This window comes from Camellia sinensis, chromosome 3, assembly GCF_055761805.1.
Source record: "Camellia sinensis isolate YWXY chromosome 3, ASM5576180v1, whole genome shotgun sequence".
NCBI classification, from domain to species: domain Eukaryota; kingdom Viridiplantae; phylum Streptophyta; class Magnoliopsida; order Ericales; family Theaceae; genus Camellia; species Camellia sinensis.
Window position 1 is genome coordinate 22123242 of NC_138963.1, and position 12039 is coordinate 22135280.

Consider the following 12039-nt stretch of genomic DNA (forward strand, 5'->3'; position numbering starts at 1 on the left):
TTGCTTCATTCACATTTCTTTTGAGAAGTTTTTTCATCATGTTTAAATTTTACACAATCTTGTATCAAATATTCTGGATTGCAGTTTTCTACTTAAGTACATTGTGATTGTGGTTTCAACTCCTAGTTGCATATATATTTTTATTTCTTGACTTTAAGGAATTAAATATTGCAAAAAAAGATATATGGAAACCCTAAATCTATGAATATTTTACGAAATACGAAAGCATGGAAGAATTTGCAGAAATTAATAAAAGTAATATGATGGATGGATAATGTTGGTGCATAGATATGTTGAAGTTAGGAATATGTTGATGGCTGTATCACAAAAACTGCGTAATTTTGACAGCTGTTTGAATTTTCAGAGCAATTGTACAGTTAGTGTTAAATCTCCCAATCATCACTCATTTTCACTTGGATTTTGAATTAAAAACTTCATTTGATATGAACTCCAATGGCAAAAAATTAATTTTCTTTTTAAAATTTCATTTGATATGAACTTCAACTGTTTTTATGATAATTTTTTAAATTTTTATAAATTTAAATTAAAAATTAAAAACGTAAATATTATTAGACGCCGCCGCGGTGATTGTGAATTTACCGTAGAAGTAGTGATTCCACAAAACCTACCTAGATTTTTTTTTATTGTTTTGGTAAAATCTTCCTTTCCTTTTCAATTGGGACATAAAATTCAACTTTTAAGTTCATTCACCAATTGAATTGGATTACACGTGGAATCACCACCACTTCAAACTTTCCGTAGAGAAAGTACACATTTTTAAACTTCTATGTTGGCATGACATTTTTATATAATATTAGATTACCTATAGAGCTAACGAAATGACATAATGGTAGGCAAAACAGTGGCATCATGAAAAGTGTATTAATTAAATGAATGAAAACCATTTAATCATCAAATTATTTTTTTTATTTTTAAAAAAAAAAAAAAAAAAAATGAAGTGGCTTGTCTGGATGAAACATTTCGTGTACCAATCATAATATTTGAATTCGAATTTACCACCATTACTGAACACCTCTTGTTACGGCACTTTTCACTACTTTTATTGTTGCAACCACTTCCTCCTTCCTAATCCAGTCGTTGGCCTTGTTTGGCAATATTATTTTTTAATTTAAAAGTTTAAAAAATTATTAAAAAAATTTAAAAAACCAATAACTTATACAAAAAAGTTAAAAATTCTCTTTTTCTCTCTATTTTTTACACATGTTTTCATAAAAAGCTAAAAAGTCATTACAAACTTACTAATTTTTTTAAAATCATATTTTAACCAAAAAGTCAAAGAGTTACTAAAAAAAACTTGTTTCCAAACGACGTCTATGAGCTTAAATGTCTTTTTAAAATTTTTATAATTTTATTTTAAATCAAAAATTAGTTTTTAGTCCGTCACATCTAATAATTTAGATGTAAAAGGTCATTTTTTACATCTTCAAAATTAAAATTTTATAAGTTTGACTTTTAGGAGAACAATTTTTTTCATTAATTTGGAAATATTTTTCCTAAATTTTACTGAAATTATATTTTTCCTTTACTTTGGTAATCATTATATGGGTTTTATTGTCCCAAAATAATCTTCCGAGGACACTACTTTTTGGCCTAACCTCGTGGTAAACTACAATTTATCCACAATTAGTACGAAAATTTTCTGTAGATATTGATAACCATTGTGAATCATGTGCTAGTTGTAGAGGTTTTAATGTTGCTATAAGAAGCATTAGGTGAATGTTAGAAATTTTATTTCCAGTGTAACCCACAAAAAAAAAAAAAAATGAATGTTAGAAATTCATTTCCAATTGGAGGTTTTCTTGAATTTGCACATAAGTGTCAAAGTGAAATAGGAAAAAATTCAAAACTTTTTAAATCTGCAAAAAATTGCACATAAGTGTCATAGTGTTTAATTAAAAACACTTATAAATATTAAGAACCTAAAAATTAATTTAATGAAAAGACAAAAAATATCGTTTTTTTTTTTCCAAAAACACAAATGAAACTTTTAAATGAAGAAAAAAAATACCTAATAGTTCTCAATCAATAAACGAAAAAATATTCACTAAAAATATTCTCAATCATCTCCCTCCCTGTCCCCTCTGTATCCATATATATTCATTACTTTCAGTTAAGAAATTCCACACAGCCCCTCTCTCTCACTCACAGTTTTTTGCAGCCATTCACAGTCTCTATCCCTCTCTCTCTCTCTCTCTGTGTCTCAAAATGGCCGAGTCACAGAAAAACGTTTTTGCTGCCTTTTGGTACTCCATCATAGGCCGTCTGCTCTGCACCAACAGCAGAAAGGAAGATCAGAAGGAGGAAAAAAGTGGAGTTCAGATTTTTGATCTCCAGCATTTTGATCTTTACAGTCCTCATCAACCAATGTCCGCGTCATTGGCGTTCACGACTGATGCCATGAGACTGTTGGAGGAAGAACAGTTTCTTCAATTGAATAAGTAAGTGTTCTCTATATTTCTCTCTCTCCCCTTCGTCTTATTCTCTCTCTAATCTGTCTCATTGAATTTCTACAGGAAAGAGAAGGACCCGTTGAAGCCAAAGCAACCGATGCCTGCGTTTTTCATATTCAGAAATGAGCGAAGAGCAGAGAGCAAGTGTGGCTGGGAGGTCATTGAAGAATGGAACAACATGACAGAGAAACAGAAGAAGCCTTATGAAAAGGTTAAATTTTCTCTTTCTCTCTCTCTCAATCTCCCTATCTCTCTCTGCAATAACCATTTCATGTTTTGGGAACTTGCAGATTGCAAAGCAAAACATGGAAAAATATTTGGAAGAAATGGAGGCTTACAAGCAGAGGAAGGAGGAAGGGTCTGCCAATCCCAAAAAAGAAGAGGGTGAGATGATGAAAATTCACAAGCAAGAAGCCTTGGAATTGCTCAAGAAGAAAGAGAAAACAAAAGAGAATCGCCAGAAGAAGAAGAAGAAGAAGATTGCTGATCCCAACAAACCGAAGAAGCCAGCATCCTCATTCCTTCTATTCAGGTCAGTCATTTTAAAATATGTTAACAAGATTGAAAGTAATTACTATTACGAGCTTTATGTGTCAAATTTACTTGTTCTTGAGAAGTTCATCCTGAAAACGATATTGTGGATGCTTTTCTTTTCTTTTCTGTTTTTTTAATATTTATTTCAGTGGTTGGAAATTATCAGATTAGAAGGAATACTCCTAGTTTATGCACTTTTCTGATCAATTTTGATGGAAAGTTACACTGTTAGGAGCTTTAGGTGTCAAATTTACTTATTCTTGAGAAGTTTACCCTGACAGATATTATGGGTACTTGTTTTTCTATGCGGGTCGTGGGAAATATGTTTACTGTTAGGAGCTTTAGGTGTCAAATATGTTTATTTTTTTTTAAAAAAATTTATTTATTTTCTTCTTTTAATGAATCTTTTAAAAATTTTAGATCTCTAGATTTAAGTCGACGAGATGTATCAAAAAATAAAAAAATTAGAAAAGACATATCAAAGAATTAAAAAAATAGTAAACTTTTTATTTATTTATTTTGGTATTTTAATTTTTTTTTAGAATTTTTTATGGACTGAAATTTTTTTTTTAAAAGTACCATAATTTTAAAAAAAAATTTACAAAAAAAAAAAAAGATTTTGTAAGTGCTCCCAATCCTGGTGGATGTGTATATATGGACATTCTTAAAAATATATATATTTTAAATTTAATTGGGTAGACTTTTGTTGTGAAGTGTTTTTGTACACTCAAAATACCGTAATGACCAAGTCACATAGATTAGGGGTACCCATTGCGTCCCCGTCGTGACTAGGCTTGTACATATCGTGTATACGTGTATCTATATTCAATAAATATTCAAGTTTTGGCAATTTTTAGAAAAATTCTGATGGACTTTTTATTTTTTATTTTTTACCTCTGACTTGCAGGTGTGTGCGGTTTTGAACCATCATTTTGGAACTCTGCCTACTGCAATGTGAAAACATCTCTGATGTGTTTTTGATGATTCGGCTGCTCTTGTGGATACTTGTTTGGATCGGACCTTGGTCTCTGTCTTATGGTTTTGAGAGCATCGGTGGTGGCGGGAGCTGTTATTATGATTTCAGTTGGGCTGCATTGAGTTGATGTTGTTGAAGGGTTAAGTTGGTAGGCAGAGGAGTTGATTCAGCTGTTTTGTTTATGAATTCAGTTGGGCTGCATAGTGTTGTGGTTCTGAATCTGTCAAAAGGGGTATGACACAATATAAACACTTTGAAGGATTCCTGCATCTATGCTGCTACTAGGCCTAGCAGTGGGCTGTTATTTTGGGTCGGTGTACTCTGCATTGGTAGTTGATCTGTTATGCTGTTGGTTTGAGGATTGGAGTCTCTCACACTGTTGGAGCATCCCACTGGGATACTGTTAATGGGGTTTTGCTGCTGATCTGCTGATCTGCTGAGTTTTCCCTTGGACTGCACTGATTTTCTGGTTTATGTTCTGTTTTGCTTGATTTGCTCTGTTGTTTTTTACTTTTTCTGTTGGTTTCTCACCAACTAGGAGGTTGGAGCTTCGCTTAGTTCCAAGCTCCTCTTTATTGATGTATCCTCCTTACTTTGTTTGGTTTTCATCAATAAAGTTTTTCTTTTTTACCGATCAAAAAAAAAAAAAAAACTTGGGTGGTGAAGGGGTTTCATTGGCGGGAGCTGTTAACTTGGGTTGTGGTGGGGGCTGCTCTTGTGAATACTTGTGTGATTAATTGTATTTTCTTCAAACCTTTAGAAAACGTGTATTTTAATCTTTGGGTAAATTATACTATGCCCTTTTTATATTTGACCATTTTTCCACTTTAAGTTTTCTTTTCCCTACTTGACTTTTTATGTTTTTAGTTTTTTTCAATTTATTTTAAAAAAAATTAACTCATTTTTAAAATTAAACAGAAAATAACAAATTGACAGTCATGTGATATAAAAATATTTTATTTTATTATAACTTACACATGTGACAAAAACTCAAATCCTAATATAAAAATATATTTTTTATGTCATGCGGCAATTAATGTGACATTTTTTGTCTAATTTTGAATAGGAGTTAACTTAGGAGTAAATTGAGAAAAACGTAAAATATAAAAAGTCAAAGTCGAAAAAAAAATCAAGGGGCCAAAGTGAAAAATATCAAATATAACGGGGCAAAGTGTAAAAAAACTATATATATAAATAATTTTTTGTGTTTGTGTTTTTTTTATCTTCCGGATCCCAATTGTCTGAGGATTTTGTTTATTATAAGTTTCTTCTACTCCACTCCTCTTCCCCCACCGTTGTAGCCTCTACATATTTTCTCCATTGTTCATTACATACACAGATACACCACCATATATATAGTTCCTTTCAATCCTTGTTATAATTGGTTGTGATCACTTTCTATGCAATGATTATTAACCTTTTAGTTCATAGGAATTGGCATTGTCTTTTAATTTTGCAAGGATATACGGACTTTTTTGTTGACTTTTTTTCGTTCAGTGATTTTTTTTTTTTTGAAATTTTCAAAAAGCTTTAGACTTTAAGGTTCTACTTGACTAGACGAATAGGAAAGTAAAATTAGATTTGGAAAAAAGTTTGCTAAAGTGGTGCGTCCCATCATACTGAAACACAATTTAGTACTTAACTATATGATTCAATTCTGTATATGTAGAATTACTCTTTGATAATAGTACTCATTAAACAAATGACGATTCAAGTGTCGTGTTACCTAGAGAAGCATTGATAAAAAGGCTGGCTCCTTGATGGCATTGGCATATAATTCTACCAGCAATCCTTGGGGGTGGAAATTATCTTTAGGTTTCCTTGTTTCACTCAGATTCAGTGCAACCCTTTCACTTAAAAAAAGAAAGATTGCTTGCCAATTATTTTAGCGCTATTTTGGATGTTGGCTGAGTAAATATTTGGTTACCTTGGGGATGAAATACTTGATATCTTGTCAAATTTTTGTTAAATGAAATTAAAGACCCATTATGAGTAGCAATTCTATTTGTCAACATCATTTTCCAATAATTTTAATCCAGATTCTCTTGTATACTAATTTTACATCACTTTAATTCATGGAGGCAAACCGTTTAGAAACCTTTATATGAGCTACCTCCCTTCAAATTTTTGTTGAAATAGGCAGTAAAACCTAGAGATTATGGAGATTAAATTAAAGATATTTGAAAACTTGTGCTTTTTGGATTATATGAACAATTTAAAATTTATTATGTTGTATGATGAATTTATTATTTCATTTGTTGGTATGGTGTCTTACCTTTGGTTTATTATTCAAATGCGGATTTGCTTATAATGTTATTGATAGTTCCCTAGTTGAAAAACAACTTGTGGAGGGGGTCAAGAGAATGATATACTGATAATAGTTGGTGAAGCTGGAAGCGGAAAAACAACACGTAAGTTTTGTATTTTTATGATATTCTTTTCTAATTTCCTTTAGAACAACATGTAAGAATGTTCTAAAGTGGAATATAATGTATGGTGTTCCTTTGTGATTCCTCATATAGATGTTTGGTTGGAACTTAATATTTAACATGTCCTCTTTAGTAGGTGTCTTTGCGTGATAATGTACTCTTCAATATGAATTTCGATGCATTTGGAGCAAAGTAGGCTTTGAGCTTTATGCATTCTTTAGGTTCTTATCTAGGTAGTGCATGATATCAAACAAATGATGGATCATTCTACCTGCTTAAGAGAAAAGGCTATTAGGGGCAAAGTAGGCTTCAGCACTTCATATTACTTATGAAGAGATTTACTGTTGAATCTTTATTGTCACAATTTCTTAGTTAGGTTTTTATGCCAGGACCTTCGACTTGGGGGACAAATATAAAAAGGGTTTACTCTTCCTTACAGTTGATCTTCCCCTTGTTTATTCTCTAACCTTTTACTCTTATATGGGCCAATTTTTCTAGAGTTGCCACAGTTTCTGTTTAATGCAGGATTCTGTCGTGATGGGAAGATCATTGGGATCACTCAACCTAGACGCATTAGCGAAATGGGTAGCTGAGGAATGCGGTGTTGAGTTGGGCCAAAACGTTGGTTATTCTGTTAGATTTGATGATATGACTTCCAGTTCAACGAGGGTCAAATACATGACAGATGGATTTCTTTCGAGGTAGAAAGTATGTTTCACTTCATTGCATTATATTAGGTCACCTTTTAATTTGATGGTAGCATTTGCTGGAAAAGAATTGCTTATTTTTTAAGCTTGCTGGTTGGTGTTTTCATTTTGAAGTTTGTGTTAAATGAATAACAAAAATCATGCATCCATGATCTAGAAGACTTAGCCTTTGTTTTGTTTTTTTAAAATTTGTTCTCTAATATTATATCCCAGTCAGTAGGATTAGATTAGAGACAGAGAGAGACAGAGAGATGGTTATATACATGGAAGAGTCACAATCTTTCATGGAGGTACAATCCTTCATTGGGTTACACCTATTGGAACGAATGTGTTTTCGCACCTGCTTTTTGTGAAAAAAAAATTGTGCATCAGTTTTTGCCTACCGTTTCTTCCCTTTGTCTCACTCACTGGGTGATACCCAGTAGATCTAACTACTTTTATACATCAATCTTTAGGTCTTTCTGGGACCTTCAGAATTTTTGTTGTTAAAAATGGTACACAGAGTCTGGATTATTTACACTGATGAGTAGTTGTATAAGAATGTTTGCTTACTAAAACTTCATCATGTTGCCTTGTTTGCATGCATTCTGATGAATGATGAGTATGTTCACAGGGAAGCATTGTTGGACCCATACCTCTCTAGGTATGCAGTTATTATTGTCGATGAGGCTCATGAGAGAACTGTCCATACTGATGTCTTGTTGGGCTTACTAAAACGTGTGTAGAACGTGAGGCCAGGATCAGTCAATCAATGCCCTAATATTGATCATATGAAAGCAAACAATGGCGTGATGATGGAAAAAGAAAATGATGCTGAGAGCACTGGTATCCTCAAGCAATATCAGGGGACAAAGTTCAGTCCATTGAAGTTAATCATCATGTCTGCCAGTTATGATGCACAAATTTTTTCTGAGTATTTTGGTAGTGCAAAAGCCGTTCATGTACAAGGGCGATAGTTTCCTGTGGATATACTCTACACTTATCATCCCGAGATAGATTGCATTGATGTAGCTTTAATAACTATATTTCAGGTTGTTAATTAAGCCTCTGTTGGGTTCTCATGATTCCAACCTTATCCCAGTATTTTTTTTACAACTTAATTGGAACTCACTTTTAGATTGCTTGAGTCTCTTCTTTTGTCAAGTTGAAGTTTGGGCTACAGGGGATTTTGTTTTAGTTTCTGTTTTTTTTCCCGGGGTGTGTATATGATTTCTTTGAAGGCTGTTTAAGATGTTCCCACCTGACAACTTCCTGTTTGGTTTCCAATATCTCTTGTTTCTTTTTGTTATAGTGGAATCAAGTTTTACTATTCCTTTCTCAAGTACTTCTCAAAGGCCTTAACATATCCATCTTTAATACCTAGATCAATTTGGGTCTGTAATTGTTCACTAGTTGTTACTTACTTATTAGACATTTGTCTGGTTGTCCTCGTTTACATTCATTTTTACAGCTTCATTAGCTCATTTTCTCACCTTGTAGATACATTTGGAGGAGGGTCCGAGTGATATACTTGTATTCCTGACTGGCCAAGAAGAGATTGAATATGTTGAGAAGCTTGTCCAAGAAAGTCTTCGACAGTTTCTAGGAGACAACCAGAAGCTAAAAGTTTTACCCATATTCTCATCTCTTCCATCAGAAAAGCAGATACAGGTGTTCATGCCACCTCTAACCGGATTTCGCAGGGTAGATTGTTGATGCATATTGGATTTCTATTAGGTAGGGTATTAGCTGGATGCTTTCAGATATTTATGATCGTTGACTTAGAATTTTTTAATTTGACTTAGAAGGAAAAACAAGTAATGACTCTCTCTTAAAGGCTGTCTAATATGGCATTTTACTTGGGCTATAATGTTTGTTCCTGGGTTTTGTCTCCCTGGTTGAAACAGAGTCTACAAATAATGAGGTTATATTGGGCTGAGGTCCACTTGTCAAAAGAAATTCTACAAAAACTAGTTCGAACTGGCATATTATTAACAGTCATATAATTGAATTTTTGTATATCATGGTGACTATGCTGGTCTGAACTGAAGCCTATGTATATAAGCATAGTTAATGAAATAACAATGAGATGTAGGAATTTTCTATTTTAATGATTGCACAAAATTAAATTATGTGAAGATCAAAAGAATCGAAACCCTTAATTAGCAGTTGCATGTTAAGTACTCCAAAATTTGGTACCGGCTTATGATTTCTGGTATCTATGTCTAGCACTAGTGAATATGCTTGCTTGTTCTGTTTAGGTAATACTAGCAACTAATATTGTTGAAACATCCGTAACAATACCTGGAATCAAGTATGTGATAGATCCTGGATTGGTGAAAGCACGCACCTACCGTGCTCGTACAGGGATGAAATCATTGATTTTTGTTCCAACCTCAAAAGCACAGGCTTTGCGAAGGAGGTAGGCATACTGGATTACTAAAGCACAAAAAAATCCATGTTATATTTTAGTGATTTCATTTACTATTTTGAATAAATTGTCCTCCTTAAAAAAGAGATCTACTTATGTTCGGAGCTATCTTTTTCATGGAGTGGGTGGGTGGGGGAGAGTACGCCTAGGTTTACGAACTTCATCATATAAACAGGCCAAATGATGTGGATTTTGTTGTATTTACCCAATATTCCTCCTGTATATTTGTTTACATTTTTCATTGACTGAATATAAACGAATTTTAATCTCATGCCTGCTACTTTATTTCAGTGGACGTGTAGGCCGTGAAAGACCAGGCAAGTGCTTTTGCCTCTACCCTGAGATTGAATTTGAGAAACTTAGGGATTCTACAATTCCAGAGATTACACGGTGCAACCTTTCAAATATCATTTTGCAACTAAAGGCTCTTGGTGTTGATGATTTTTTTGGGTTTGATTTCATGGAAAAACCATCAAGGTGGAAAAAAAAGAATTAAGTCTTGTATTGGTTTAGCATTTTACTCACTGTTTCACCGATGTTTATTTGTGCATGCATTTTTGATGAGTTATTTTATGCCAACCTTACTCAGCCCACTAGATTGTATGAACAAAATTAAATTGAAGACAGAGAAAGCTTTCTGGGTTTGTAGTGAAGCAGGGAAAGACAAAATGAAAGGGTGTATTTCATGGCTCTGAGTCGATACTTTTGACCATTAGCAACTAGGTTGTGAGTGATTTCCATGAGTGATTGGTAACTAAGCAAAGGAAAGCCAAAAGGGGTGGTGTTAAACCAGAGAGAAAAGAACAGAAGATTTGTAATCATGATTTTTTTCATAATCTATTTTTTATTGTCCTCTCCTATTGTTTGCTTTCTCGAGGAACCTGCACTATCTACCATAAACTTTTGTTTTTTGACATTTACTGAATGCTCATTTTTATTCTTGTGGAAGTGCTGTATAATTAGTGGAAGGAATTTATTGCCGTCAGTTTTACAATTTGAACAGGGATGCTGTCATCAAATCATTGGAGATACTGGTCTTGCTAGATGCTATAACAGAAGAATATAAATTGTCGAACCCAGTTGGGCATCAAATGGCCCGGCTTCCCTTAAAGCCTATTCATTCCAAAGCACTCATCTTGGCTAGTAACTGTTGCAATGCTCTCAGTGGAATCTATCTTTTATGCTCCTCGTGAGAAGTTAGAGGAGGTATGCATTCATGACTTATTTGTAATGCATTTATGTAGCTAGTGTTCATGAAGCTGCTTGGGTCATTCAATAAAGTGATCGTAAGTTTTTTTATTTGCCTTAGCAACTGGAATTGATTAACTATATTATAAATAGAACTAGAGGCTTTCCGATTTTGAGGCTTTTCAATTTTCAGTCAGTGAGATGATTCAGTATGGGAAATAAAAACTAAATCAAATTATGATGGATACTTTGAACAGTAGAACACAAGATGAATTTGTCATTGTAGACCAATTACGTGAAAGTTGTCATTGTTAAGTATTTTTGCTGTTTGTTTCTCCTCATCTATTATTCATCATGATGAGGTTTTGCAGGTCTGTCACCTAGTTAATCTAATTGATGTGATCCCATTCTTTTTTTTAATGTTTTTTTTTGGGTGAGAGAGAGAGAGAGGGAGAGAGAGAGAGAGGGGGGGTGGTAAAGATAGAGATAGAGATAGAAAGAGTGTATTCAATTTGGAAATCGAGTATTCGCTACATATTTTTCCTTTTCTGGTCAGGCACAAACTGCAACAAAGTGCTTCTCTAGTCTAGAGGGAGACCATATGATTTTCACAAATAGTTTGGTGCAAAAGAGCTACTACAAAAAAACAACCTACAAGAAATCAGCATTTTAGGGACAAATTTATTCCTTTCCTAAAAGTATAATATTTGTTGGGAAAAACTACCGTCGCGACGTTTGTCCGAAATGGCCCGTTTGGAAAAGTCAAAAAATGACTTTTAGAGACAAATTTTGCATTTGTCACTATAAATAGACTTTTAGAGACAAAAATGTGGTTGCAAAATGTTTTGATTTTGAGACAACCAAAACTTGTCTCTAAAAGTCTAATTATAGTCCACCAAGGGCAGTAATTATGGAGACAAATTAATTTTTAAGACAACATAAATTAGTCTCTAAAAGTTTAGTTTTTGGGACAAATAAAAGTGGTCTCTAAAGTCGTAGGTTGCGTTTGGTTGAGTTTTATAAATATGATTTGAGAGTATGAGTCGTGTTTTGAGTTTGTGAGTTGTGGAATTATGATTTGAGTGTAGAAAATTTGTTTGGTAATGGTTTTTGAATAGAGTGTTAAATTGAGTTTTGAATCGAGTGTGAAATTGAGTTTTGAAAGTTTGATTTGACATGTGAAATAAGAAAATTTGTTTGGTTATGAGTTTTGGAAAGAGTTTTCAAAACTTAATTCAAATTGTTATAACTACTTTCACACTATTGAAAATTCTAATCAACACTCATATCCAAACTCTTTTTAAAATTCAATTAAAAAAAATTA

General features: G+C 33.2%; 1 pseudogene across 1 annotated transcript; it reads left to right on the forward strand.

The window, feature by feature from the left end:
- The first annotated feature begins 2157 nt into the window (after positions 1-2157).
- On the forward strand, positions 2158-11388 carry LOC114306178 (pre-mRNA-splicing factor ATP-dependent RNA helicase DEAH10-like; annotated as a pseudogene). Its single transcript, XR_014363333.1, has 11 exons — positions 2158-2459; positions 2535-2682; positions 2762-3003; positions 6305-6392; positions 6909-7111; positions 7731-8148; positions 8597-8800; positions 9358-9518; positions 9819-10004; positions 10531-10733; positions 11272-11388. The product of XR_014363333.1 is annotated as a pre-mRNA-splicing factor ATP-dependent RNA helicase DEAH10-like (transcript).
- The last annotated feature ends 651 nt before the right edge of the window (positions 11389-12039 follow it).